Source organism: Capsicum annuum, chromosome 8 (genome assembly GCF_002878395.1).
Source record: "Capsicum annuum cultivar UCD-10X-F1 chromosome 8, UCD10Xv1.1, whole genome shotgun sequence".
In the NCBI taxonomy this organism is placed as follows: domain Eukaryota; kingdom Viridiplantae; phylum Streptophyta; class Magnoliopsida; order Solanales; family Solanaceae; genus Capsicum; species Capsicum annuum.
This window is the reverse complement of record NC_061118.1, coordinates 125,423,559-125,430,351: the sequence shown is the minus strand read 5'-3', so window position 1 is coordinate 125,430,351 and position 6,793 is coordinate 125,423,559. Positions and strand designations below refer to the sequence as shown.

General features: G+C 34.0%; 1 non-coding gene across 1 annotated transcript; it reads right to left on the bottom strand.

The window, feature by feature from the left end:
* Positions 1 to 6,246: 6,246 nt before the first annotated feature.
* LOC124886821 lies at positions 6,247 to 6,353 on the bottom strand. Its single transcript, XR_007044228.1, has one exon. It is a non-coding gene; the product is annotated as a small nucleolar RNA R71 (small nucleolar RNA).
* Positions 6,354 to 6,793: the final 440 nt, after the last annotated feature.

Below are 6,793 nucleotides of genomic sequence, written 5' to 3'. Positions count from 1 at the left end.
TATGGGTGCTTTCTGATTTATTATATCGCTTTTCTTCAATTTCTTATATAATTATACCTATTTCGAGTCAAGGTCAATGGGTGTTCGAGTGCCCATATTTTACTTGTGGATCCTCCCCTGAATAGAGTTAGAAAAAATGAGATTATTTGATATAAAATAAAAGTGACTTTGGTGAAAGACAAGATGTAGTACGTGGGGTTGAGATGATTTAGACTAATGATAAGGTAGTGCATGAATGCCCTGGTATGGAGGTAAGGGAGGTTGATTATGGATGGTTTCAGGTAGGGTAGAGGTAAGCTAAAAAAATATTAGAGGGAGGTGATTAGACATGACATAGAGCAATTATAGCTTATTGAGGACATGACCCTTGATGTGAATTAGAGTAGAGAGTTAGTGAGTAGGAGTGTGTCTTTGCTAGTAGGAAGGAGTGTTTTGTTTTGTAGCTGTAGTGTTATGCATGTGTCTTGTAGTTTCTTATTTGTGGTGATTTGATGATGTGCGTGATTTTGGACAGATAGTTTATCATATTACTTGATGGGTGTCTTCTTCTTTTATTATCTATTGGTGTGCTATCCCATTTTGCTTTTTATTTTTTATACTGATATTTGGCCTGAGTCGGGATTCCATCAAAAACGTCTCTAATTCATCTGAGATAGTGGCATGAAATACGTACACTTTACCCTTTCTATATCCCACTTTATGAGAATACACCAAGTATATTCTTGTTGTTATTGTTTAAATATTTGACTGGCTCAGAAATGAGGTATATTTTAATACAAAAAGAGTAATAGTTCAAGTAAAAAGAGCCAATAAGAAATAGATGAGATATGAAATTTATAAATTAAAAAGTGATGATTTAAATAAATCTTTGACCATTAACAAATAAAAGTAGTGCCAAATATAGATCATGTAAAAGAAAACTACAAGTGTTAATTTAAATTTATTTATAACTTGTTTAGCCCAAATTCTAAAAATCGGCTTATTTTAGAAAATGTTTATCTTAAAAGTTATTTAAAAAAAATAATTTTTGTTTGGTCAATAAACTTAAAAAACACTTTTATACAATAATTAGTATTTGATTAAATTTTTAAAAAATACTTTTAAATTTATTTTTTCCAAGAGTGTTTTTCAAATTAAGAAGTACTTTTAGGAAGAAATAATTTGTTTTAACTTTTGAAAATAACTTCTTTTACTCCGTAAAAAAGCTTATTTGCTCTCAAAAGTTTGATCAAATGCCTTACTTTTTAATAATAAACCATTTCTTTTTGAAAAGTAAGCTTTGGAAGAAAATAAACGTAGTCAATCAGGTTATCGATCTATAATATATTCAACAGAAAAGGGACAAATATACCCCAAACTATGATAAGTGATATGTATATACCCTTTGGTCATACATTGGGTATGCATATGTCCCTACCCATTAATAAAATAGTACATATATTCTCCTCACACCAAGGGTAGGGGCATATGTGAACCCAAAATATGACGGAGTATATATACGCACCATTTATCATAGTTCAGAGATATATGTCTCTTTTTTATTTTAATTTTTTTATCTCAGATAATTAACTCAAACCCACAATTCGATCCAATAAATGCATCGAACTCGATTTTAAACCAACACAATCCAACCTTTATTTTTTGTTCAAACCCGATATTCCCTCTGTTTTTCTCTTAAACATGACCCCTAATCAAATTATAGTGATTGATCGCTACTACTAGTTGGTGTTTATTGGTTGTAGGGAGTGAAAATTAGGTCAAAGGTGGCCGGAGCTGACGGTGCGGTAGTGGTTCATCGGTGAGAGATTTTTGGTTCGATGGAGACGGTGGCTATGTGGTGTTGACCGGTGTTGGGAGTGTTTCCCCGATGAAATTTTGCAGGAAATTGAAACGCGAAGGGTTCAATTTATTTGGTGTTATTTTTTAGTGTTATGGGTTAATGATTTTTTAAAAAAATTGGTAGTAAAGTCAAACATCTCTATAGTGGCAACATTTGTTCAAAAATTTCATGGTTGCTATAGAGAGATGCTATTATAATATATGTATACTGGTATAAACAAAAGTATGCAAAATTAGAAAGAGCATATATAAAAAAAGGTAAATATTAGTTGTCTTTAATTTCGTCGTGAAGTTATGAAAAATAATTTATGTGCACCATTTAATTTAAATACAATTTTTCTCCTCTAAATTGGATCTTCGTACTTGAAATTTACTGTGTATATGACAATATTGATAATTACCCTAAATATGTTGGTATTTTATTTTGTACATAACATATTTCTTATAAAATATTGTTATATAATATTTCAATATGTTGTTATAGAGAAGTAATTTTACAAAAGAGTGTACCGTTATAATAAATATTATTGTTGTTATTGATAGAATATAGCTATATAGAAGTAAAATATAACATGAAAAATTGATTTGAAAAAAATCAAGTCATTATAGTGAAATGTCATTATAACGAGATGACATTATAGAAAGGTCTATTGGGCTTACTATATTATGTGTGTATATTGTATAGGGATGGAAAAACGCATCTGTCAGATAGGTGTATCTTGAGTTTTAATTAGGATCGGGTGAAACACCCCATATTTTTGATCATTGAAAATTTCAGAAATTTTATCCTTACCATCTTGAATACGACTCACCCTACGAGTCGTAGGGTGACTATACGGGTCATAGAACCCCAGTCGTAAGGTAGCTAGTGAGATTTTCCTGAGTTACTATTTTGGTGACGACTTGGGGTAACGAGTCGTAATGACTCCATATGAGTCGTAAAGGGGGCCAGTCGTAGTGTGTCCACTGTGAAGTCCAAATGTTACTATCTTGAGTACGAGAGGCGGGTACGAGTCGTGAGAACTAGATAGGAGCAAGTCATACCAGTGTAGGGCCTTGGTGACTCTGTCTTGACTACGACTCATAGAGATGAGTCAAAAGAAAACCTAACGAGTCGTTAGGAGACCCGTAACGACTGACAATATTTTTTAGTCTTTTAATTAAGGGTACCTTGGTAATTTTCCTCTTTACGGACTTAGACCCCACGCCTATAAGACATCTTTAAGGCATTATTTTAACATTTTAACAAATTAAGAACCCTCTTTACTCTCTCAAATTTCTCCAAGCAAAGCAAGTTAAGGTTTTCTCAAGGTTGAGCATCTAAAGGTCAATTCAAGGTTTCTTCTCCATAATTGAGAACCCTTCAGGCATGTTTCTCTTTCCTAATTGCTACTTTTGTTAAAAACATGTGTTTTAAAGTATTATTCATATGGTTTTATGTTGGTTTTGGAACATGGTATAAGGATTTTGAATGTTTGTGTTTGAACAATGTTTTTCCATGATTTTACATATAATTGTTCATGCTTTAATTATGATTTGAACTTATGGGGTACATGGGTATAGTGAATAACCTGAGAGATTGTGATTTCCCCCAATTTGTGAATATTGACACTTAAAGTGGTAATGACCTCAACCCCTATTGTGAAATTTATTTTGAATATGAAAAGTACGCAAATTGAACTGCTCTTAAACTATGGCATAATATGAAAAATTAATGAAGTATAATGATTTTGAATTGAACCTTATGTGGTTATGTAGTTTCCCAAGTTAATATATATTTAAACCAAGAGGGTTGTGAATTCCCCTAAATGATGATAATTGGTTTGGCATGTTGATGTTCCTTGCAAGTGTAGTTTGTATAACAATACCAACAGTGTATGCCTAAATGTTTATCATGATTCAATGAATGAAAATGTGTGTGAAATATTTTAATTGGGCTTTAATGAGGGTTATATAGCTGAGTTATGAAAGTAGAGCTCCCGAAGGACCAATATTGGAAACCGTAATTAAAGCCCACTTATTATTATCACATGATTGGGAGGTTCGAGTCCCCCACATTATATTACATGATTGGGTGCTTTAGTTACCTTGGTATGCCGGGAGGTTTGAGTCCCCCATGGTACATATGTATATCCTCTGGTTCGTGTGGGTGATCTTGGGCATATTTATATGTTCAATCACCAATAATCACCCAGATTTAAAATTGTTCTGAGAGCTATAATGTACAATTCTGAGTGTAATTGAGCTTTAAGTGTGTTCTTTATCTAATGGACATGATTAAAGTTTGCAAGACTAAATTATGATGGAATTAGATGGGATTGGACATATTAATGATATGTAATGGTAAAGGGAGCACATAAAGGCATTGGAACATAACTCAGAAATGCAAGCTGGAAGTCTGAACTTCTGATTTTTTCAATTACCACGTCGCATTGGCTGACCAAATGGCATTTATCAAAATTCAGAATCGTACCGCAATATCACCGCGTCATGGTGAGGAGCCAGTTCTCATTTATTAAATTTTAGAATGTGGACGTGATATTACCGCGTCGTGGTGAAGGTTTAGTTTCTAGTTTTCAAAGTTTACAGCTCAGCACATCGTAGTGGAAAAGGAAATTGCATTTGTCAAAAACCAGTAGCTCACTGTGATTACACTGCGTCGCAGTAAGTAGTCAAATCACAATTGTCACGAAATAGTAATCTTTTACAATGGCACAGATTCGCGAGGAGTATGGCGTTAGACAGCATAACGCATCGCGCTGCAACACAAAATTGGGATTATTTTGTCCCAGCTATAAAAAGAACAATTCAGTACCAATTAAATACACTTTGGAAAGCATAGCAGCAGCGAAAAAACACAAAATTCTCTCTCTTAGGGTTCTTAGAATTTCTTTTGAACTTCTTTACTTCAAGATTAATTTTTGGTAGGATTAATTACTTATTTTTGATGTTGAATTCAAATATGAGTGGCTAAACACCCTTATTCTGGGGTTGAGGCCACGAACATGAGTTCTCTTTGATATTCTTTATCGTAACTTCTTGTTGGATTATCCTCTGGGTTGTTCTTAATTTCTTGAGCTTACTATTTTGATGATTTGGCCACCATTAGAATAAATCTATATTTCTATGTGAATCTGGGAGGAGAATCGTGGAATAGAATGAAGAAATTAAGGAGCAAGGTTCTCATGATTTAATTAAATAGAGGAATTGAATTAATACCTAGGATAGAGATATACCTATGAGCCTTGTTTGGGTCAATTGCAAGAAGATAGTTGAATGAATCTAGATGAATTGTTGCATCTCTGTGGGAGCTGTAGTGAAATATTCAGATAGATGGAGGATTCAAATTCGGAAGATCAAGATCATACCATGAACCTTGAGAATCAATAACCCGATAACCAACTAGAATGCGATAAGAAGATAGAATTATATGATTGTTAGATGCCTCTTAACCTTAGAATTCTCATCATTACTGTTTACAACCATTTCTTGCTTTCCTATTGTTACAAATTATTATTTCTTATTTATTAGTCTACAATTTGGATTCACAATTTCACAATCATCTTGATACTTTACAACACTTAATACCTCTTTGTCTAAAACTAAAAGTTGGTTAAATTTCTAGTTGTTTAGTCCTCGTGGGAACGATATCTGACTGTCTAAGTCACTATATTACTTGTACGGTCACGTGCACTTGCGTGTGTGCATTTGAGCCGCAATAAGTTCTTGGCACCATTGTTGGGGACTAGTATAATTAGTAATTTGCTAAATTTTTTATTTTTGATAATAAGTTTAAGTGTTAACAACTTGATCTTAACGGCTGAATTTTTGTAGGTTTAGTTGAATACAGGACTGGCGAGAGATAAAGAGTTGGTAGAGCCTTTTGTAGAACTAGAACTGATATTTCAACAAAGGAGAAGAGCTCAATATCCCATTCAATAGGTTTAAATGGCTGAAAGAGTTTATCTAAATGATCTTGTTGATCCAAATGTCGAACATGTCCCAGCTCTGGTTATCCCAACTATTCCTGCTCAACTAACTGCTAGACCTATTCATGAGGTGGCAATCCTACTCACGAACCACGTGAGTAACAGTATTAGCAAGCCCGAGCCAGGTGGTCGATTTGAATTAAAATAGAATATGGTACAGTTGCTAAATTCAGCTGGGCAATTTCTTGGCCTTTCACATGAAGACCCACAATAACATATACAAACCTTCCTGGAAATAAGCAATACTTACATTCCTACAGGGGTGAATACTGATTATGTCAGACTGACACTCTTCTCTTTTTCTTTAATTAGGGAAGTGAAGAGGTAGTTACATGTTGAACCACCACACTCCATCAGTTCTTGGGAAGATCTAGCTCGTAAGTTCCTTATTCAATTTTTTCCATCTGGGAAGACTGCACGTTTGAGAAGTGAGATTCTGAGTTTTAGATAGAAAAAATAAGAGAATCTCTACCAAGCTTGGGAGAGATTTAAAAGTATGCTTAGAAATTGCCCTTACCATTATCAGTTTAAGGATGTTCTTGTTCATACTTTCATTGAGGGGCTAGAGCCAAATACCAAGATTCTCTTGGATTCGACAGCAGGTGGGCAAGCTCTTGAAAAAACTTATGATGAATTGTACACACTGCTGAATCGAATTTCACAATGGAATCTCAAATGGCATACTGATTCAAGGAGTGCTCCTAAGAAAGTTGTTGGTGTGTTAGAGATAGATCAGTTTACAGTGTTATCAGTCCAACTTGCAGCAATGCAAAATTAGATACTTACTTAGTTGAACAACATAAAGTTGGGGGTTCCGCAAGCAGTAGCTACATCTAATGCAGTCCAACAGGTGAATTCATGGTGTGAGGTTTGTGGAAGTAGTGAAAATATGGCAGATGCTTGTGCAGTTAATCCAGATTCTATGAATTATGTGGGTAATGCGAATCGTCCAGGGAAATAGAATT